The 25,134-nt window shown below is 35.4% G+C and overlaps 1 protein-coding gene and 1 non-coding gene across 4 annotated transcripts in view; both read right to left on the bottom strand.

Moving 5' to 3' along the window:
• The window catches only part of HTR2C (5-hydroxytryptamine receptor 2C), a 327,242-nt gene that overhangs the window by 272,727 nt on the left and 29,381 nt on the right, over positions 1-25,134 (bottom strand). The window lies entirely within an intron of this gene.
• On the bottom strand, positions 11,878-12,005 carry LOC116812363 (small nucleolar RNA SNORA35). The gene has a single exon (XR_004370664.1). It is a non-coding gene; the product is annotated as a small nucleolar RNA SNORA35 (small nucleolar RNA).

Raw genomic sequence — 25,134 nt, 5'->3', positions numbered from 1 at the left:
AAAAAAAAAAAAAAAAAAAAAAGTAATGGCAAAGACAGCAATTACTTTTGCACCAACCTAATATATTTTTAATGCTTTGTAATCTGCAGACTCATTTATCTAGGAACTTCACTTACATAGAATGAAAGTGTGAACCCCCCAAAAAGCAAAAATAATCTGATATCACAAAGTTCACATTCAATTCACTAATAATAACATTGTTTCTCCTTTTTAAAAATCATGTCTCCTATTTTCAAGTTATTTTTGTAGAAAATTGATTCTATTGTGCAAAATTCATTGCTGAATTTTTTTTTTGATTTACTCATCAATAACACCAATATGCAAAATGTTGGAAGGTAATTATAAAATCATTGTTTGGGGGCTAAAGCTTATTGTTAACAAGAAAACAATTATGTTTGTCAGTTGTAAACTGAAAATTCATAATCAGTCCAAGAAATCTTTCTATAAAAAATTAATTTGTTAAAAACTAATTTCTATAAAAAATTACAATCCACTGCCCTAAATTACATCACACATTTTTCTAAACAAACTCAGAAGCTAGAAAAATGTTATCATTCAGGTACAGCAGCCCTACAAACAAAACAAAATCCAAGCAACAACACCTAAAGCCTAAGTAAATACATCAAAAAATGAATAAAAACATAAATAAATAAGTGTCTCACTTATTAATCTGACTGGCATCTACCCCTGTTACATATAAGATACTAACTTGTATATTCCTAAGCTTCAAAATAAAATATTTGCTTAAGTTTTTTAAACTTTCAATATGATGGTATCACATAGTATTAATTAAACACTCAAAGTTTTAATTTATAGCAATTCCCTCCTCTTGGATTGCATATTTTTTCATATAAGGCACAGTAATAGGAATTAAGCTATGAAGATGTAGCCTTGATATTTCCAAAAATGTATAAAAAATAATGTACCTTATTTTCTTATTGCCTGAAAGAAGACCATATCTTGATAAAATGGCATAACAAAACACCATTTGATCTAGCAATCCCATTATTGGGTATATACCCAAAGGAATATAAATCATTCTGTTATCAAGATAAATGCTTGCATATCTTCACTGTAGCATTATTCACAATAGCAAAGACATGGAATCAACCCAAATGCCCATCAATGATAGACTGGATAAAGAAAATGTGGTACATATACATCATGGAATACTATGCACCCATAAAAAGGAACAAGGTCACGTTCTTTGCAAAGGCATGGATGGAGCTGGAAGCCATTATCTTCAGCAAACTGACATGGGAACAGAAAATGAAACACCACATGTTCTCACTTGTAAGTGGGAGCTGAACAGTGAGAGCATGTGGACACAGGGAGGGGAACAACACACACTGGGGCCTTTTGCCGGGGAGTGGGGGCAAGGGGAGAGAGAGCACCAGGATTAAAGGCTAATGCATGCTGGGCTTAATACCTAGGTGATGGGTTGATAGGTGCAGCAAAACACCATGGCACACATGTACCTATGTAACAAACCTGCACATCCTGCACATGGACTCCAGAACTTAAAATAAAATAAAATGGCATAACATCCTTTCTCGATGATATTTTTCATTATCATCTTTTGGGAAATGTAGTCATAATTCTCTGCTCTTGAGAACAATTTGAATTTTAATGAGGAAAAAAGTAAAATGTTGAAAGTAAGTGTTGAAAGAAAATTAACTTATCCCTTGTTGATCTTATATGGATGACCACTTGAATCTAACAAGTTTGAAAAGACATAGATTTTTTTTTGACTTTGAAAACTAATCAAATCATAAAAGAAAACCCTCACTATGAGAGCTAGTCAGAAAACCACGTTCAGTATTTCACAGAACTGTTTCTCCACTTTTAAATGAGAATATACTAATCAATGTCACCATACCAGAAGAGCTTCTAACAGAGTACAGGGGTAACTGATTTCATGTTCTGAAATGTAAGGACTATGCAAAAGCAGAAAACAGTTTTATCTTAAGAGAAAATATATGCATCTATTCGTGAATTTTATATGTCAACAGAGTCCAATGGCATCTGCTAAAGCACAAAATGTACTACCAATAAACACTTAATTATTCAAGTTTAAGAAACAAGGAGAAGCAGGAGGATGGCTTGAGACCAGGAGTTCGAGGTTATAGTGAGCTGCGATTGTGCTACTACACTTCGGCCTGGGTGACAGAGCAAGACACTGACGAAAGAAGAAAAGAAAGAAAGAAAGAAAGAAAGAAAGAAAGAAAGAAAGAAAGAAAGAGAGAGAGAAAGAAAGAAAGAAAGAAAAAGAAAGGAGGGAGGGAGGGAAGGAGAGAGAGAGGGAGGGAGGGAGAGAGGGAAAGAAAAAGAAAGAAAGAAGGAAGGAAGAAAGAGAAAGAAAGAAAGAAGAAAGAAAGAAAGAAAAGAAAAGAAAGAAGGGAGGGAGGGGGAGGGAAAGAATGAAGGAAGGAAGGAAAAGAAAGAGAGAGAGAGAAAGAGAACGAAACAAGGAGAAACAGCACAATAAAATAGATGTTGTATCACAAATCCATAAGATAGAAAGGTCCTACTTTTGAAATAAAGTCAAGAAGTCTCTATTCCCCAGACTGTAAGCTACTTGAATGCACAGAATCTGCTTTTGTCTTCATTACACTTAGCATAGTGCCCTGTATTTAGTAAGTCTTCAAAAGATGTTTGTGCCGTTGCATTGAATGAGAAATTCAAAATGAATGTCAATAATTTTAAAAATATGCCCAATTTGTTACCAAAAGAGCCAACTATTAAACATTTACTGTCAAGCTTAGCTTCATTGTGGCATGTCATAGCTTGAAAACACTCTGTAACACACGCCTTCTGTGTACTATGACCTTTGAGTCTTATAAGATCAAAATGTGGATAAATCTCTACCTGCAGTGTGGCAAACAATAAGATGTGATTGGCAGTCTTTCATGTTCGACTTCCCAATGGCCCATCCGTGTACTTTAACTAGCATTTTGTGTCATATAAGAAGCCTCCCTTGATTATTTCTAATCAATAATCACTCTTAATGATATCTGTGTTTCATTGTTTTCATTTAAAGTGAGTGTAAAATACATTTAAGCAGAGATGTAAAGAGTGACAAAATCCAATTCTACTTTTCATGGTTCGAGGATTTGTTATCATCAGTCAATTGAAGAAAATACTACCTCCAGTACTAGACTGCTACAATGATCATCATTAAAGATAAATAGATTATGAATGGAAAATACCTTTCATATATCAGGTATTATATAAATATTTGTTGAACAAAAAATGTATGAAAATTTATATTTCAATAATGATTATATTTACTTTGTAATGACTATTATTTCACTATTATAGTATAGGACAATTTCTTCAAATGTCAATTTTGAAAGTCATAAAGTTCTATAAAGCAATCTTATTTCCTGGCTTAACCTTAACCTGTAATATACTTCAAACTCAAGGACAGAAGGATTGTAAAATACAGTGATAATATATTAATCTTCTTACATCTATTCATACTTCCACAGAAATTTTCCAGGCTGCATTATACAAGGTTAAATACAAAGTTAAAAATCAAGAATCTCAGTCCCTTTACCGCTATTTATTTTTGCCAATGGAGTATACATTTTATCACTGCAACATTATAATCTGTGAACAACACATGGCTTAAACATTATGTTGTGTTGTTTAGAAGAAATGGCCTGAGAAAAGTAGCTTGCATTTCAAAATCTTTAAATTTCAAAACATTACCACTGTGTTCCACCTTGAGGAGTTTAAAATTTCACAGTCCCGCTGAGCTGAGAGAGTCCTCGATGCACTGATTACAACCAGCTGGTCCATCTTGTATCTCAACGAAATTAATCATGGTAACAGTTGCCACTATGGCCTCCTCCCTGTGTTTTCTAAGCATGGAGGAGGACAAGTGAGCACCTGCCTCCTAGATTTTAGATTGAAAATATCACCCAAACACACCAGGATTCTTTATACTATGGCAGAGTACAATCTTCTGAAAAAAGCCAAGAGTCTCCTAATGAGCACGTCCATACACTGATCATGATGTTTTCCTTTAAAAACCAAGTTCCTCCAATAATTTGTAAATGGAATTTAGCAATATTTACAATTTACTCATCAATAAATGGCATTTGAAATATTTATTTCATATTGTTTTGTCACATAGTTTAAAAATTTGATCAAAATATTTATAGAACTACTTTTTGTAATAGGAGAAGCCCTTTATTTTTCTTTTAATAATAAAAATAATGTGCCAAGTAAAATATTCATTTATGAAACTGCTCAAGCAAAAGCAAAACCAGAAATATTCGAGATCATTAAGGCTATTCATTCTTCTTGTAGAATATTACTGAAACAGTTGACTAAGAAAGTATTACATAATGGTCAAAAACATATTACAAATTATCACTTTAAGAAGGTTTAAAGTTGTACAAGGATTCCATTTACAACATATTTGATCTATATGCTTGCTAAACTAAAGATCTTGGTTATATAACATCTCATGCCTCTGCATTGCAAAGATGGACAGTGACAGACATTGTTAAATTCCTGTTTGAAGGTATTAAAAATGGCAGACTTTGTTTCTAAATTATGAATTTCTACATTATATTGAACTCTCAGGCTATTTTGTTGCTCGCTCTCAATTTGTGTATACTACATTGTTTGAGGCATGAGTAGGTTTTCACTAGCTTATCTGAGAGGAAACTCCCTGTTTCTCAAATTCTTTAAGTAGGTTTGTTTGGAAAAATCGGTGAAGCATTCTGTTTAACGTGAGTCATTTCTTTCTACATTAAGCAAATTTACCTATAGCTCTGTTACAGAGCCCAGTCAGTTACCCTGAACCACAATGGATGCAGATCTATTTTCTTACTAGTTCTGTCCCAGAAAAGTTTCATAGCTCATCAGGGAAAAAAGACATACCCACCATCCTGTCGGTCTCAGTTTAGCTTCCTTTCTTTTAGTGTTTACACTCACTCTCCCTTAGCGAATTTTGCTTTTTTTTCCACTGCAAAAAACGAAGCCTTCCCACTGCCTGTTTAAAACCCAGTTTGCCTTGCTCAATGTCATGGCTTTTCAGGTTTTTTAAGACTGGTTACTCACTCTGCATGTCAGTGTGAGTTTGCATTTTAATTTTCCTTCCTGCACCTGATCCTTTACAATGACTCTGTAAGGTGTCAACAATCTCTGAAAGCTCTGGGATGAGGCATAGAATTTGGATCATGCTCTTATTTTGCCACAGTGGTGATTAAGCACTAACACATTACCGACACACATACACGATGAGTAGAGGTTTAAGTTGTGTTTGCTTCTAGACCCTGAAATAATTGAGCTCATTTTCAAAATAAATAATCTACTTTCAAATTTGGTCTTTATTTTACACATACACTTAGTCAGAGATGTCTGCAGCTTAGTATTTCAGCACATTGTCAAGCAATTCCATATGCTTTTTTGCTTTTCCTCTTCCTACTTCTCCCTGTTTAGTCAGAAGTTTTCAAAGTTTTGAGTGCTTTATAGATTAAGGGTGTAGAATATTCTAATATGACTGGCAGAATAAAACAAAGACTGATTTATATTTCTCATGCAGTATATTTGAAAAGACAGATTCCCAACCATTTGCTTACAACTCTATTTCCAGCTCCTATCGGTTAGTATTCAGTTGTTCATATCTCTGATTTAACACTTTTAATAGTGCCTCTGTATATTTACAGATTTAAACCTACAGGATTATTTATTTCTGAAAAAAATACACTTAAAAAATGTCAACAGGTCTATGTGGAAAGCTAGTAGAAATTTCTTAACACTTAAAATTCACTTATTTTTTTAAAAATTAGTAAAAGGTACTGACTGTGAATATTTTCCTGAAAGGACTTCAGTTTCCCTGCCAATGCCTAACCACACCAAAAGTGAGAGGAAACCCCTGGTAACAACGTTTATAAGGCGTTTTGTGTGTAAAAGTGCAATCTGGAGAAAATAAATACCCTCACAATTATTTGCTTTCCTTGTAGCACTCATTTATGATCAAACATTTATTATAACTCCTGTTTTTTCTTACTTTTAGTTTTCATTCAACTTGTCTTGATAAAGTCTTGAGTTCTCTCCATTTAATTCCCTACTGCTAGCTTCATGACCATCAATATCAATGTGAAAAGCATACATTAGTCAGAGGTAGACTCCACCTGGATTTAACTATATCCTGTACATGCACGCACAATATCTGTCTCTGATTTCTGACAAGTGACAAAGATAAAAGAATGAGCTATCAACTTAAACATGGTCTGCATTTGATCTTGTATTTTGCATCTACTATATATTAAGAAGGCTCCAGATTTAATTATGGATAAACATATAGCTACATTTATCATGCCACAATTTTCAAGTACAGAATGAATATTTGACAAGTAAAAATAATTTTCTCTTGCTCATCAGATTCCTTTTAGGCTAGATCTATCCTCAACTTATCCAGTTAGTGGAACGGAACATCAGTGTGTATTATCAAAAGTGATGTATAATCCATACTGGTGTTTTAGGGTTACTTTTCCAACTCCCTTCAAAATAGGAAAACCTGCACTGGGAAGTGGGCCTGTAGCCTTGAATCAGCTGGATTCACAGAAGACACCTCAGCCTCTTTGAGTTGCTAGAGTTCCTTGCTGTTCAGTGCCATAACTCCACTCCCGGGAGCATGATCTTTCCTGTTAGGTGATTAGCACTGGGAATGAGAGCAAGATTCTTTAGATCGTGGAGATAGGGCAAATAGGAAACTGGTTTCATTTGCAAGAAGGGACAAAAAAAAAAAAAACCATTGCACAGAATTCATGCTTCCCAGCTGAGTTGGCTGCACCCTCAGTTACCTGTTGACATAACAACTATATTCACAGTCTGAAAAGCCAGCTTTTCCTGGCAGAGTCCCTTATCACTCTAGGGTTGCATTACCATCACAGGGAATGAAAACATGGTTCTAATCCAATTAGGAAACAAAGGGTACTTGCAAGAAAAAAGTTTCAATTCAATTTAATGCAACAAATATTTGTTGGTTTGGGAACATTTACCTGCAAGAAATGTTCTTCTTTGACAGAGAAGCACGTGATTCTAAACTGGCTACAACTATATCATTGGAGGTATTGGTGACAAAAGTGATTACCATAAAAATTAAAGCAGGAAAGGAACTTGAAAGATCATTTACATAGTCCTTAGTGGAGTGCCTTGCACAAAGTAATCTCGTCATAAAAAAACTGATGAATGGATGAATCCAGTTCAATCCCTCATTTTACAAATCAAGAAACTAGAGTCAAAAGGAAGAAGTAATTTAGTCAATGATACAAAGTTAGCCAGTGGAAGAGCAGGACAAGAGACCAGAATTTCTGAGTCCTTACCTATTATTCTTATTAACATACTCTTCTTTATATTCAGTTATTTCCACTGTTGATTGATCAGCTGTAGACCATATTCGTCTTCATCCCCATAACTATGTGACTTCATGCCCACAATGTCTTTTAGTACAGCAACTCCATTAAACTAGCCTTAACCATTCTAATCCATATCCTTATATCTCTTCTCTGAATTTTCACAGTGCTTACTGGCTATACCAAAAATTGAAGCTTTTAATAAAAAACACATTTGGCAAGAATTTTATATATATCTTGCATCATTAATAAGTTTTGTATGCTTCTTCAGGTAAGGGACATTTGTTTATAGTTCTTTATATATATCAGCATGTAACACGCAGGTTTACCTGGGTGCATCAGAATGAGTATATAATTTAGCATCCAAATTGGACACTTTTGAGAGTTAAAAATTATATTTAATACATGTGCAATAAGCATAAACTGTGACTGTCCTAGGAAAAGTAGAATATATAGTCACCCTAATAGTTGTTGATTTGTTCAACATTTGTTAAATTAGAATCGATCATTGCTGATTGTACAATTGTCCAACTATGAGATATTGTTTCAATTTACAGATTACACTGAATGAAATTATTTCTAAAGTCGTAATCACTGAAAAATAATGATAAGTTGCAGAATTCTATTTAGTTACTGATTCTTTTTTTTAAGATGGGGTCTCACTCTATCACTCAGGCTGGAATGCAGTGATGTGATCTCGGCTCACTGCAACCTCTACCTCATCGGGCTCAAGGGATCCTCCCACCTCAGCCTCCCTAGTAGTTGGGACAACAGGCATATGCCACCGTGCCCTTCTAATTTTTTGTAGTTTTGGTAGAGACAAGGTTTTGCCATATTGCCCAGGCTGGTCTCAAACTCCTGAGCTCAAGTGATCCACCCACCTCAGCCTTCCGAAGTGCTGGGATTACAGGTGTAAGCCACCATGCCTGGCCACGATTTACAGACTACACTGAATGAAATAATTTCTAAAGTAATAATCACTGAAAAATCATGATAAGTTGCAGAATTCTATTTACTGAATTCTTATATGTGAGTATAATTTGTTTAAAAGTTATTAATATTTCTGCAAATTTTCACTTATTGCCTTGTTTTTTAACGCTGTAAGGATAAAGTTAAATGAAAAATGTTTGTTGGTCCAGTTTTAATCATTTTACTATTGAAAATATGGTGGAGAGTAAAAAAATTAGCCTTGTTTCTAATTCCTTCCTGATGGTAAAATATGAAGTATGATGGCTTTCTACATGGGGTGAGTGGGCATGCTGTTAGAACATATAGATAAAAAGGCCAACATTTGTAATTTAAAAATTGATTTAAATTTAAACACTCTATTTAAGTGTATGAAGGCACACATCAAGATTTTTTTAATTTCAATTGAGATAAGTAATGGAGGAAGTAGTAAGGGAAACAAGTACCTTCTATTATAGATTCATACACAGCTAATAAATTTATAGAACTAATGACTAATAGCTACAATTTTATAGCATTTACCTACCATCATACTCTCTCTCTCTCTCTCTCTATATATATATATACACACATGCATATATATTTAACGTACTTTTTTACTACCTCTGCAAAATGTAAGATCACTAGGTGTTTAAAACAATAGTTTTATCTGCTTAGAATACATACATGAACACACACACATATATGTGCATATATATGTGTACATTCACAAATATATGTATATATATATAGAGAGAGAATGACGCCTTTGAACATATTAATAAAATACATCTTTACATTGATTTCTGTTAAGAAATAATCAAATAAATTTTGATACAATTTTCATGATATCAAAACAATATATATTTTTATGTTCAGTTATTTAACAAATGTTTAGACATCCCAGGCAGAATAGTCCATAGATTCAACTTATTAATATTGCTAAATTAGATAATGATAAAAAATATCCTGCAGCAGAATGAATTTGAAGCATTTGAACAATGGCAGTTACACCATCTGCTCTAGATAGAAATTTGCTATCTTGACAGTAACAAAGAACAAATAGGCAGTGCAGATACATCAAGCTGGCAAGAGGGTAAATGCAACAAGGAAAGAAGCATTTTTTAGACAAATTGCTCTTCCTGTTGAATACTACATTCTATCCTAAATAATACTTCATTCAACTACAGGCAAAGAGAATTCATAGTCTTTATCACAAAAAGTGTTTTATATTATTAGAAAATCTAAATAATCATACTTTTCCATCATCAAATTTCCAAATAAAATTAAAGTACACTAGCAGGAAAAAAAAGCAAAAATAATTACAAGGGAAACGAAATAGCATGCTTCCCTTAGGAAAAATGCTGAGAAAAAGACATTATGTTGACAGATTCTAACCTACCCACATGGACCTCTAAGATGAGCCCCAAGACTATATTATTTGAAGAAATTAAGTTTTAAAAATCAATATAAAAGACTTCCTTCTCACATCTTATTATCAGTGGGATATTTGTGTTTATGGGTAAGGGATGAAGATATATTGAAATAGCATTCATTCTGTGTTAAAATAATAAAGAGAAAATAATAAAACTATCATTATAAACATTCATCTGCAAGGTTATTAGGTCACGTGAGCACCCTACCTTGACATGTTTCTAAGGAAGAAGGTATTTCTTTTTATTTCAAAAGGAGGCCAGTCTCTGGAACATCAAGACAAGGAGGTTTATATAAAGGCACGGGCCAATCTTCTACTCCCATTCCATATCACCCACATACTTGATGTTCACATTCCTTTTATTCTTGGTTCAACAGCATTGATAAAGATTATAGTTGAAAGAATTATAATGTTTAAAATATATACCAAACTATGGTATAGAGAAGTCATTATATTAATCCTTGCTAATTGTCAGGAAAGATGTGTCATCTTTTTTACTGGGTTTTACATATCAATCAATAAGTATTTATTGAGATATATATTTTTAACTGATACATTTTGTTTCAATTGTCTGAAAATAGTAAGATTGTAAATGAAATGCAGATTGTGTACATTCTTTTGCTATCTGATCTGATCTGATTTATGATCAGAACATAAATAGGACCTTGGGTTAATGGAGGCCATGTCCTTTGTGTGGAAGTCCCCCCCAAATACATTTCCTAGGAAGGCAAGTTGACCATCCATAATTTTAACACAAGAATAGTATGAGGTGAGGTCTTCCTTCAAAAAAATTATTTTTTACCTACCTTATCCTGGGTTCATCTGTCACAAACTAATCTTTTCTAAATTTTAAATGAGTTTTCATCCTGTATTTTATCACGTAAAACAGCACCTTGTTTTATATGGTGCTAAAACTATGACATTCAATCTTCTAAAGCTTGCCTCCAGTTTTGGTCACAAAAATTGATGGCTGACTTCATAGATAACTTACATTAATTTATCCAGCAATAGTTATTTATTTAGCTTCTACTTTATGAAAGGCACTGGGATAGGTGCTGCAGTAAGTACTAAGATTTATGAGAAGATAGACCTTTCAAAGGGTTTACCAATTAGCTAATAAGCTAACAAGGTGAATGAAAGGAATAAATGAGAAATTGATCATAGTCAAATTATGTGGTAGAGAGAGAGAGATTAGTGGGGACTTGAGTATTTGAAGGTGTCATGATGGAAAAAAAGGGGGCCAGGAATAAGCCTTGAATGTAGTTCTAACTTACAAGAAAGAACTGGAAAGGGAATTCTATTAGCACTAGGTCTAAGCTGACTGTTTATATACAGAGAATGAAAAGGCTGGGGCAGCCTAGCTTGTCAGGAATCTAGTAGAAATGTGGGGCAAATACATGGGTGCCATCATCTGCAAGATAATTATAATCTCATTTTCACCACATCAAAAGGAGAAAACCACTTATCTGTCTGTCTTACCAACACTTAATGAGCAAATTGCCCAGAAATTTAAATGGATTTTTCTTGTCATGTAATCACCATGACAATCATAGATCATTCCAGTAGTGTCAACCTTATTTTATGGACTAGGACACTGAGTCTAAGAGGGATTAATGTAAACTGCTAAAAGCTTCACAGCTAGTAATGATTATGATAATGTAATAGCAAGGATAATATGTACTGAGTATCTTCTATTAACCTGGTACAGACCATAGTCACTTTTTTTGTTGTTTTTTTTTTGGAGACAGAGTCTCGCTCTGTAGCCAGGCTGGAGCAGTGGCACGATCTTGGCTCACTGCAACCTCTGCCTCCCAGGTTCAAGGGATTCTCTGGCCTCAGCCTCCCGAGTAGCTGGGACTACAGGTGTGCGCCACCATGCCCAGCTAATTTTTTTTTTGTATTTTTAGTAGAGATGGGTTTCACCATGTTGGCCAGGATGGTGTTGATCTCTTGACCTTGTGATCTGCCTGCCTTGGCCTCCCAAAGTGCTGGGATTACAAGAGTGAGCCACCGTGCCCAGCCAGACAAAGTCACATTTTTCTAGTAATAGCAGTTACTGAGCTGCCTGGATCTGTCTCTCCACTCTCTCACTTTTTTTAGGCAGGTCATAGGACCCAGGAGATATGTACCCAGCTGCATGCAGGAGTAGCCCACGGTGTGACTCTCCCAGCTTTGAGAGGGATTTGCTTTTGCACCGCTCGATGCCCAGTTGGTCAAGGTGGAGCCCAATGGGTCACTTGGCAGTGCTGTAGACAGCAGAGCTGGGGTTGGGGCCCCACGCTCTATATAGAAGAACAAGCTTAAAGGAGGGAGTGGGTAGGTGACCAGAAACATCTCAGAACCCATTGCTTCATTCACTCAACACGGTGACTGCAAACATAGGTCAACTTCCAGTGAAGAAAATGTGAGTTTAGAATCAGGCAGATCTGGGCTCAGAATCCCAGCACTGTCACTGACTAGCTGTGGGACTTTGGTAAATTCACTCAAGTTCTTGTAGCCTCTGTTTTCACATATGTTAAATGGAATCAATAATAACTACTTCATTGACTGCTGTGAGAATTGGAAGAAATAACTTGCAAAGAGTCTAGTCCACTACCTGACATTAGTTGTTAAACATTTAATAATTAATAGCTATTGTCATAACTAAACATCTCCCCACTCACCAATACCAACTCTCTCTTTTTTTTCAAATTACCATTTGTGCTGGATCTGGTAAAAAATTTTGGAATTTTTTTTAGTTAATAATTCTACAATTTTCTATTCTTCTTATAATTTCCCCTTACAAAAGAAATTTGCTTTAGATCCAACTATTTTACATTGACATATACGTTGAATGACTATTTTAAATTGCCTAATATTTCCTGACAACAAATTTGTAGATCACTATCCTTGAATTGTTTGAAGGACAATGACACATCTTTCCTGTGCCTCTGGAGGGAACTCACATTCTCTCAAATGTACAAAACAGAAAACTATCCATTTGATGTACCTCTTTTTTTTTCTCTTGGTTATGACTGAAAATCTGCCACCTCAAACAGCCATTGGCAAATAATCATTACCTTTTTCTGCATTTTTTGCATCATTAAGTCAGCAAATATTCATAGATAAAATTTTATGAACCAAGCACTACTCTAGTTAATAGTGTTCCCACCAAAACAAGTGCCTTTCTCTATATCCCCTTGACTTTTGTCCTAGCCTGGTATGCTGCCTTACCAAATGATGCTGCTTAGGGGCTTGCCATCCTTGAATTCTAGGAATAATCTGGCCTCTAGTGCACAGAACTGGATTAATTATAACCCTTGGTGTATGAATCACCATTGTCATATCTCCACATATGGCTCTATAGATATAATTAATTAATTAAATATTAAAACAAAACATCAAATACAGATTGTGAATGTTCGATTTTAAGAGATAATGCCAACTTTTTCCAAGTAATTTTACAAATTTATATTTCTGCTAGCAATGTGTAAGAGATCCAGTTGGTTCACGTTCCCATAAATGCTTGGTTCTTACAATAGGTATAAAATGTTCCATTACTTTCTTGCCTGTCCTCCCTGTATGGGGAAGTTTCATGCCCAAAGTTGAGGTTTGGAACTTTTCTCAGACATTTGAAGTAGAATGGAATCAAATACCAGAAACTTCTCAGCAAAATGAGAACTACAAGTGATATCCTAGGCCCTTCTTGGCTAACGGCTTTTAAAAAATGAAGAGGAGGAAAACAATTTAAAAGTAAGCATTACCCACTTTAGGAGTCGGGGAAGAAAGCGTACTCCAGATATTAAATGGCACAGGCTTTTCTGTGACTCATAAACGGGCATATTTTCTCACCTAAAATTCTAGAATAATAGCAAATTGAAGGGAAAGATACAAATTAACCCATGTTTCTGTTTTTCCAATGGAGACCCGTTTCCAAACTGTTGGGTAACCAGAGTATAGATACTCTCTTAGATGCACAGATCATTTCACAGATATAAATATAAAAAGATGGAAAAATAACGTGACTAGTTGTTTATTAATTGTGGGTTTTAATAGTTTACATTGGGCCATTCACTTATGAAGGTGTGGTTCCATCTAATTCACCATTCCGAAAAACACACGTTCATTATTCGACAGTTTTGAAAAGCAGTTGTGGTACCCAAAATAATTGTTTTATATGTAAGTATGATATCAATACCCTTAATCCTAAATTCTTATATTGCTCTCAACATGCATACACGTCAAAATGCATCTTTGTAGTACAGATAATTCACCTACAGAAATTCCGCCAAAGTTTTTACTTCATTGGTGGCTGTTATTCTATCACTACCTTTGGTAATGTGCTACTGTTCTAATTATGCCTAACCATGTTCCAATAAAATTATGTACTTGCCAACTACTAGTTGCAACAAATACTGGTCAATGTGTTTTGTTTATTTGGAGGACTGAAATTTAAGAGGAGCATTTCTAAACAAATAAGAGTTCTTTAATATAACCATATTGGCCAGGCACGGTGGCTCACGCCTGTAATCCCAGCACTTTGGGAGGCCGAGGTGGGAGGATCACCTGAGGTCAGGAGTTCGAGACCAGCCTGGCCAACATGGCGAAACCCTGTCTCTACTAAAAATTCAAAAAAAAAAAAAATATGCCTGGCATGGTGGTGCACGCCTGTAGTCTCAGCTACTCGGGAGCCTGAGGCACAAGAATCGCTTGAACCCGGGCAGCAGAAGTTGCAGTGAGCCAAGATCGTGCCACTACACTCCAGCCTGGGCGACAGAGTGAGACTCCATCTCAATTAAAAGATAGATAGGTGATAGATAGATAGATAGATAGATAGATAGATAGATAGATACAGATATCAAGATAAAAACTCTTGCCTTTGTTAGACATAAAATAGATACTATTTAAATACTGCTTTTAAAAAAAAGAGCAAATTCACATTATTTAAATATTTCCATCAAATTTTACATATACCAAGTATTAGAGAAACATTTCTGCTGAAAAGTTAACTACTAGCCACATGCAGTCTTGATATTATAGGTCATGTCTAATTGATTCAGACTAGTGAACTAAAATTGTTTTCAGGATCCACTAGGCCTTCCAGTTTTGGTCTTCATTCTTCAAGGCTGTGAGGATGAGCTACTGGGCACCGCACTCTTTAGAAAGCAGATTTATAAGCTTTACTTTCCAATCCTATGATCTAATGATAAGGTACTCTATCATGGTTAATGTAGATTTTTTTTCTCAAGATAACTATTCAACAGAAAAACAAAATGTCTCTCTTTTGCTTGCTTTTACTATATCCTTGTCAAAAAATTATTTGATCAAGCAGCAAATATTTATGGAGCACCTACCATGTGCAAGGGCCTGCATGGGGCATAAGAAGGAGACTGTGCAATGATATGAAAGAGATAATGACAGAAAATGGTTATACAATTCATCCCAGTTGATAAGAGCACTTCCTTAAGGATCTTCTGAAATGCAGTCTTCATTAATTCCTCAACTCTTCGTACATGTATAAACCTTATTGCTTAGAGCACACTATTCTTTTTCTTTATTTTATGTTAATTAATCTTATCTCACCAATAAGATTTTAAGTGAAGGTCAGATATCTTGGCCAATACTTTTCTGCAACCCCAGTAATTCCTGGCATAGTGCTGATCACATAATAGTTCTCCATCGTTACCTTAGTTCATTAATCTAATATTTAAGAATATATTTTCCAGATACCTTAGTCCACTCATTCTTTATTATAACCCTCATAGGCACAAGTAGAAGGGGAAAAAGATGAAATTCATTGTATCAACATCAACTACTAGTTCTGGACTCTTCTGTCAGTCTATAGTTTATAGCAAATTATGTGAAAACTTATGAATAATTTAGGGCAATGAACAACATCCTTTCCTTGTGACAGGAGTATTTTGATATGTTAATTGCAGTGTTTTGCCTTTTAAAAACTAGGTTACATCTTTTTTGGTTCTAATGCCCACTTAATGCATTACCTATTAATATGAAGAGTCAAAAAAAAATCTTGGATTTATATAACTTTCCCAAAAAATAAACTTAGAACGTTATGTTCTGTAGGCCATGGTATCATAACGTTTAATGAAGTCAGAGACACTGAATCTGTATTCTGCCAACTACTACTACTCAAATTGCCTCTGACCTTCCACTTAAGGCTTTAAAGAGCCTTGCTATCCTTCTCTTGCTCTAATTCAGTGAACATCTCTTCTCACAGCTATAACTCTGCCATAAGGAATCTCGATCAGTGAATTATGGAACACGAATAAAAATTATTTTTAAATATCAGAATTCAATGAATTCAGTAGAAACTGGAAACAAATCATATGAATTCCTTCTATTTCATTTGCTTTAGTGCCCCCTTTGGGAATATAAATCAATTCTCTAAACCTATGAATATTGAGAAGGGATGAACTCAAGTCGACTTTTCCTAAAAGGTGTCTAGATAGTAGATAGAACATTAAATAGATTATCAGTTTTTATAAGTTGTGAGTTGGAAAAGCTTTCACCACATTGGAGTCGTAAGCTCCTGAAAACATGGCATAATTCTGTAGCCACCTGGTGGCAAGGGATGTTTGTTACACGTGTAATAATTAGCACAATGCATCAAAACTATGAGACAAAGATGAGAGTTCCATTTCCATATTTCTTTCTTTTTTTTTTTTTTTTGTGACAGGGTCCCGCTCTGTTTCCCAGGCTAGAGTACAGTGGCCCAATCACAACCCACTGCAGCCCCAAACTCCTGGGCTCAAGCAATCCTCCCACCTCAGCCACCTGAGTAGCTGGGACTACAGACATGTGCCACCATGCCTGGCTAATTTTTTATTATTTTTATTTTTAGTTTTTTGCAGAGATGGGGTTTTGTCATGTTGCCTAGGCTGGCCAGTCCCATATTTCTAAGCACTTAACAGGAGTTTCTCTTTAGAAGAGCTACCGTAAATATCAAAACCACCAAATCGGCAACTGCCTCTTACCATCTCCTTGGTTATCCATTTTTGGTTCTAATGCACACTTAATGCATTGCCTATTAATATGAAGAATCAAAAATAATGATCTTGGATTTACATAACATTCCCCCAAAATAAACTTAGAACTTTATGTTCTCTGGTTCATGATATCATAACATTTAATGAAGATAGAGCTGCTGGAAGTTGCTGTCACCTTACCTATTCCAGCTGATCTCCTATTACTGAGTATAACCCAGTAAGGCCACAGACCATCAGCCCTGCCTCATTCAACACTCATTGGTTCCCAAGTTTTTCATGAAGCTCCCCTACTCCAACACACACTTTGAGGTACTCTTTCTCTTTCCCCCTCCAAATTCTAAATTCTATTCTGTCTTCAATGTTGAGCTCAAAAGCCACTTCTCACTTTCTGTCTTAATCCATTTGTGTTGTTATAAAGGAATATCTGAGACTGGGTGATTTATTTTAAAAAGAGGTTCATTTGGCTTACAGTTCTGCAGGCTGTATAAGAAGCATGGTGCCAGCATCTGTATCTGGCGAAGGCCTCGGGCTGCTTCCACTCATGGTGGAAGGTGAAGGGGAGCTGGCATGTGCAAAGATCACATTGTGAGAGAGGAAGCAAAAGAGAGACGGAGAAAGATGCCAGGATCTTTTTAATAACCAGCTCTCGTGGTGTCTAACAGAGCAAGAGCTCACTCATTACCATGAGGACAGCACCAAGCCATTCACGAGGGATTTTACCTCATGACCCGAACTCCTCCCATTAGGCTCCATTCTCAACATTGGGGATTAAATTTCAACATGAGATTTGGAGGGTCAAACATCCAAACTGTAAGTACAGAATATTTTTAGAAAAGCCCAGGCTGTACAAGAAGCATAGTGCCAGCATCTGCTTCTGGTGAGGGCCTCAGGGTGCTTCCAATCATGGCAGAATCCTAAGGGGAGCTGGTGTGTGCAAAAGAGAAAGCGCGGGGAGGGAGGTGACAGGCTCTTTTGAACAACCAGCTATCATGGAAATTAACAGAGCAGGAACTCATTTATTATGGTGAAGGTGGCACAAACTATTGAAATTTGGAGGTTTCATGTAAACTATATCCAAATATCTTTTTAAATATCCAGGGGCATGCCACTAAATAGCTGAAATTATCAATATGCACTGTTTTATAGAGCCTTATTTAGCACCCGCCATTACAATGCATGCTAATCTTGCCCTATCTTCATTTTTTTTTTCCCCTAATTTGACATCAGGGCTTTCTTTCCCTGAGCTAGCTTTTCAATCATAAGCTCTCAAATAAACATTTTCCCAAATAATTACTCTTTTTAATAATATACATTCTAGCTGTGCTTTTATTTGACAAATTTGGAGAAGACTAAACTATCAGGAGTTTTTCTTAACATGCTAGGGATACTTGGTCATTTCTTTTTTCCTTTTGGAATCAAAGGTTGCTGTTAGTTGATAACATAAAGATCAGGTTGTAAACTGAAATTTTATCTTACACTTTAAAGGCACAAGGAGTGCCAGAATTCACCAAAATGAATTTTAAATGAAGAGAAGCATTATGAAGGAAACAATATAAGGAAGCTGAGCTGCATTTAAATGTTAGCACATCAAGTAGCAAAATCAATTTCAAATATAATTTTAACTTGTAAAGTGTAATAAAAATTAATTCATTTGTGCTTTTATATCTAGGAGAACATGATGTGTTTTGTCAAAATGAATTTGCAGAGATAAGTACATATCCAATTTTAGGGAAGCATTCTTTGTGGAAATCTAAAGACATAAAAATAATAAGTAATAATGGAAAGAGTTGTTCATTTACTCTTTCAACTGATATTTATTTAACACATTTATTGAGCGCCTATGCACTACCAGTAAACATTGCTTCAACTATTAAAAGACAACTTTTGGGGCTGGGTGGGGTAGGTCATGCCCATAATCCTAGCACTTTGGGAGGCTGAGGCAGGCGGATCACATGAGTCCAGGAGTTCAAGACCAGCCTACCCTGTCTCTACTGAAAATACAAAAAACTTAGCCAGGTGTGGTGGTGCATACTTGTCATCCCAGCTACTCAGGAGGCTGAGGCACGAGAATCGCTTGAACCTGGGAGGCAGAGGTTGTGGTGACCTGACATCACGCCACTGTACTCCAGCCTGGGCGACAGAGCAAGACTCTGTCTCAAAAAAAAAAAAAAAAGAGACAACTTGTAGACTAAGACACCAATGGTTTAGACTATTTTAATTGCATTATAAATAATACTATTTTGTTAAATACACAAACAGTAGAAAATATCTATTTAAGTTCTTAGGGAGACAAATTATAGGAAGAGAGGAAAAGGAAATAGCATATGAAATAGAAAAAACTAAGAAACTTTGAGGTGTATGCTGAATATTTCAGCCATAAACTCTCTTAACCTCCTGATCACAGGCACTTGAAAAAAAAGTTATTTTCTAGTCAAACATTGTTTTCTGAAGATAAACATCAAGTTCATTATCCAGGGGCATGCCACTAAATAGCTGAAAGCATCAATATCCACTGTCTTATATAGCCTCATCTAAAAACAAAAAACATCCTTCAAGAGAAAATTTATAGGGTTTTGACATTGACTAAGTGGCTTCTGTATGCTAGAAACTTTAAGTGGGCTGTTTCATTTAATCATTCTGACACACTTATTTTGTGTGGACTTTCATGTTATGGTTAAGGTAAGTAAGGCTTGGAAGAGTTAAGTAAATGTCAGTTATAATAATGACAATACTAGCAAGAAAACAATAGTTAACATTTGTTTAACATCTGGTATGTGTTAGGTACTTAATATTACCAGATTGACACAATAGAAACTTACAGGACTCAGGGGACTGTGGATAACTCACCTAAGCCCCTAGGCCTCATATGTTAAATATGGGTAATAATAACCACTGTCATTAGAATGTTGTGAAAATTAAAGGACATAGTTTGTACACTATCCAATAGTGCCTGGCATGGAGCAGATGCTCAATACACGATAGTTTATAACCAAATTTAACATCTCTCTTGTTTGGTGGGAAACCTGATCACAGGTCCTTTGAATTTTTTTTTAAACCCTATTAAGTTTACTATGTCTATATTTGCTACCCTTTCTAACTCCTATTAATAAAAACTTACTTCCTTTCCTCTCATGGTTAGCCAGTATTTAAAAATTACCTAAAATGCTGTGACCAAAACTTGGAGGTAATTGTTTCTGATTTGAACAAAGCCAGAGACAAATCTTTCCTGTACATCTGAAAGTTTAACTAGCATTCCCTTATTGTGGAAAAGCGGAAATTCTCCCTTTGCTCTGCTTCCCAATTTTTACCAGGGGTTATAGGTAAGCCACATCTAATGGCATATGTATTGCCTATTTTAGAGGAGATCTGGATAATAAAGTAGGCTTCCAAGCCTCTCTTTCCTCATCTATTAAATGGTAGTAAAATTCAGCATTTATTGGATGATGAGATTTTTTATTAGTCATGCTTTTTCTATAGTAGTTTCTCAGCAAATCTTAACTCCACTATTCCAATGAAACATACCTCCAAAACAACTGTACAGCATCCTGCGGGGAAATGGGTGAGAACGAGATGGGAAATAGAAAAATAATTGGTAGAAGAGAGTTTCCAAAAGCACTGGATTTTGTTAATTTTGTACTGGATATCCCATTTTTCATAATTTCCAGCTCTGGTGTTTTTTTGTAGTATTTCATTATCTCACTTCACTGCCACCTCCAGAGAACTAATAGAAACATCGTTTATAAAACCCATATGCTCATTTTACCTCTCAGCGTGTATTCCTACTCTGTAGCTTATCAGCAAAGTCAGTCAGACACTGAGGCATCTGGGGAGACCATTTTTCAAATCTTCAATCCTCAGTTCTTAGCTTCCCTTTTTAATCTGCTGTGTGCTCTGTAGCAATGGAAAAATGGCTTGACAGCCTTGCTCTGTCCGGCTATGTGATACATATTTCCCATTTCATCAATAAATTTGCAAGCCCTGATCATTTATATAAAGCGTCCACAAAGCTTTCATTTGAGAACATTTTGTAGTCACTTTCAAAGAGTCTTGGCCTTTTAAGTGCAGTTTTTCCTGGTTTCCTCACTTATTTCTATTCTTTCTCCCTCCCAGTAGTCCAGTCCTCTCTTGACTTGAAGTTCTAAAATGTAGAACTTAATAGCATCCGCCACTGGTCATTCTGGATGCTCACCTGACATCACTACTCATTAAGGTTTAAAACTATTTAGACATGCATTTAAGGGACCCCCCTTTCATTGAGCCTTCTCAACCTAGAACCTTGTTCTTCTCTGGCCACAATCCAATGCTTTCAGTTCAGAGAACACACTAATGCTGTTGCTGGCTTACGTCTTTGTCTTTCACTTTCTCCTACTTGTCTGTCCAGGAAAAGCCTTCCTTCTTCAAGTCCTAGCTCAGCTGTAATCCTTTCTACAAAGCCTATCCTATCACACTCTACCTCCCCTCCAGCCTCTACAACAGTTATCAATTGGCATCTTATACCACAGCAGGGTGGTTGGCAACAACAGACTGTTTTTGTATGGCCTACAAGCTAAGAATGATGTATATGTTTTTATCCAGTTGAAAAAATATAAAAAGACAAATACTATATCATGATATGGGAAAATTATAGGAAATTCAAATTTCGGTGTTCATAAAATTTCATTGGAACCCAGCCCCACTCACTCATTCATATGTTGTCTGTGGCTGACTGCGAGCTACAATGGCAGAGCTGAGTAGTTGCAACAGAGCCTACACGGTTCCCATATCCAAAATATTTATCATCTAGCTCTTTCCAAAAGTTTCTCATCCCCTGATTCATTACCTTGTGACTCCAAGTGTGGTCCATGGAAAGCTGGGAGCTGGTTAGAAATGCAGATTCTCAGGCTGGGCGCCATGGCTCATGCCTGTAATTCCAACACTTTGGGAGGCCGAGACAGGTGGATCACTTGAGGTCAGGAGTTTGAGACCATCCTTGCCAACATGGTGAAACCTCGTCTCTACTAAAAATACAAAAATTAGCCAGGCGTGGTGGCGCACGCCTGTAGTCCCAGCTACATGGGAAGTTGAGGCAGGAGAATCACCTGAACCCGGGAGACAGAGTTTGCAGTGAGGCCAAGATCGTGCCACTGCACTCCAACCTGGGCTACAGAGCAAGACTCCTCTGCCAAAAAAAGAAAAAAAAATGCAGAACTCAGATTCCTCCCCAGACTGACTGCACTAGTCTAGCACTCATCATGCTGTCTTAAAATCGTCAATCTTTTAGCAGATGAAAAAACGGAAACATGACCAGGAGAATAAAATGTATGAATTATGGTAGATATATGGAATTTAAGGCAAATTTGGGTCATTGCAAAATAGCCGAGTGCAATTCAGTGTAATACATATAAAGTGTAATGTATTATTACAGCAGAACTAAGAAAGCTTAGCCAGGAGAGTATATGAACTAAGAATTATATCACTTAGCAAGGAATTCATTTACTAACACCATATTTCAATTATGTTCATATATATTCAATATATATATTCCATATAGTCATATATTCAGGCAATATATTCATACTGTATTACGTGTATGCATACATATATAGTGTGAAATGTAAGCCATATTGGCAATAATCTTAAAACTTTATAAATTATACTATAACTCAGTTGACATACATTTGAGTTTGCTTATTTAATAAAGCATAGCAGTGATATGATTTGATTATCTGCTATCTTAAAATGTGAATGTGAACCTCGTGCTGCATGAAACAGGGCAAGTGAAACTTACTCAAAATTTTTGCTGGACTGTTCAATAATGCAAATGTGGCGTTAGGCATTTATAAGTTTCGCCTGCTTGTATAGATAACATTACATTTAAAATCATAGCAGTACTTTTACTGCTGTCAGTTATGAGTTGATAGCTCATATATACAACCCTTTGTTGAGGTCTTAGTTACTGAGACTTCTCATTTTTCACCAGGCTGCAATATTTACAGCTGCCACTGGGGGGAAGGTAGAAAAATATCGTCTGCAATCGAACAGTCACAGACCAACCATCATCAAAAATTATACAAATGACTTTTTCATAAATAATACCTATTTGTTTATTCAGTTATCCAGTCAACAAATATTTATTAAATCATTGGTATATCCTTAGCAGTGTGTTAGATGCTAAGAATACAATATTGAGCGAAAGCAAATACTGTTCCTGATCACATGGAGTTAATTAACATCTAGTGGAGGAGACAGGAATCCTCAAGGAATCACAAAAATAAATGTATAATTATCAACTGTAATAATTGCTATGATGAAGGTACATGATGTTATCTATTAGGGTATATAACAGAATGCTCACCTTGTGTTAGGGGGTGTGGCGAGCAGGAAGTCTTCCCTGATCCCAGAAAAAAAAAAAAAAAGCCTTTAAGCTCGTGTTTTGATGGCTTATATAAGAGTTAACTGGTGTACTGGTGATGTAAGTATTAGGAGAGATGGGGAATGCAAGGTAGTATTCACAACAGAAGGCACAATTTCTGGCAAGGCCCTGTGATCAGAGAGAGCATGTGCTCAATGAACTGAAAGTAGATCAGTGGGGCCCAACTATTCATGAGGAGGGTGAGGGAATATATGATGCTGAAGAGGAACCAGATCAGGTTGTCTTTTATAAACCATGATACAGATTTTGTTATTTTCCTAGGAGCAACAAGAATTGGGAGAATGGCTTTGGGAGTGCAAATGCATAATTGGGAGAGCTAGTTAGAAGGTTATTCTAGTACTAAAGAGATGATGGAAATCCAAACTGGTATGATGTTTGTAGAAATGGAGTGAAGATATTTAGGAATTAAAACTGACTGGAGTTGACTGGAATTAGTAATAAATTTATTACGGGGGATAAGGGAGAGGAAGCCGTTCAAGGATGACTCAGTTTCTTGTTAATCCAGCTATCTGAATAACAGTGCAATTCCTCATGATGCTAAGAAACTTGCAACACATTAAGAGTATTTTCTTACACAATTAAAACCCTAGGAAGTCACTGAGAATACTTTATGGAAGCACAAATAATTATATAGAGATTAATTTATGTATACATTTAATGGATATGCCACACATATATGATTTGGTTTTCATATTTTAATAGTATCTTCATTATTACTTTAGTATTAGTTTATTAGCATCTCTAAAGACTTGTTATGAGAGAACTAATTGGACAACTGTACTTAGATCTACACAGTGGCAATCTCTGAAAGGAATTGTTATGAATTTTATGTGCACAATGTACTACTTGTCTGGGCCATATGTTTAATTTGCTGGAGGAAAAAGTCATTTTTAAATAAGAGCAAAATGCAATTGAAACATGATGTAATATGCAAATAGTCACTTCACACAGCATATAAAAGCTTCCACACAATTAAAATGTCTGTATTTTATTTGAAAGAGCTATGCTACGTTTAAATTAGAGTCATATGTACTAAAGCTAAGACTAATATACATTTTCAAATAGCGAAATAAAAATCAATATTCTTGTGTCATAAACTCTTTAAGCATAATATCCTCTTATAGGACATGTATTAATTTACTTGGTACAGTTACTTAAGTTATACCTATATTTTTTATTTAAGAAGATATTAATGTTTTGAAAATGTATAATTTAAAAAGTCAATCCGATTTTTGAAAGACATATGTTGAAAACCAGAAAACATACATATAAAATTATTTTACTATTATTATCTAATATGGATGAACATGTAACTTTGAAACTACCTTGATAACTGTTTGGCTACTTTCCTTTCCAAAACGAGGTAACTTTCACTTATTTCACAAAAGTTGCAGTATCTTAGAAAGGACGCATGCTAAACTATCTTGTTAGTCTTGTTGAATTTTGCCACAGACTATTGAGTGAAAAATTTGTGTGGCAGATAGTCTTAAGAGTTATCAGTTGGCTAAGTTATATTATTAATTACGATAAACAGTTCTTTAAGTACTTAGTTAATTCCATGTGTTTTGGCTTCAACTGATAATTATAAAGGATCATTTAAATTTTTGATTAACAAAAGCAAAAACTGCGCAGAATGTGGAAATATAAAGTTCAGGTTTTCCTGTGCTTTAAATGTGTATGTTCATTTGCTAAAATGCATTCCTGATTGAGTACCCCTCTTCTAGAAATGCTGTTATTTTGTCATAATATTGATAGTTATTATTAAACTAATTATTGAATATATTATTGAATGTATATTATGTGCAAGACATCATGTTAGTTCCTGCAAGTGATATAAAATACATGTGCTATATATAGAACAAATTATTGTTACTTAACACACTCAATTCTCTGCTCCTTTCATAAGTTATTTTTTAATTTTTAGTTTTTGTGGGTACCTAGCAGGTGTATATATTTACAGAATATGTTTGACTTGTTGAT

This window comes from Hylobates moloch, unplaced genomic scaffold, assembly GCF_009828535.3.
Source record: "Hylobates moloch isolate HMO894 unplaced genomic scaffold, HMol_V3 SCAFFOLD_7, whole genome shotgun sequence".
NCBI lineage: Eukaryota > Metazoa > Chordata > Mammalia > Primates > Hylobatidae > Hylobates > Hylobates moloch.
This window is presented reverse-complemented; position numbering and strand designations above follow the sequence as displayed.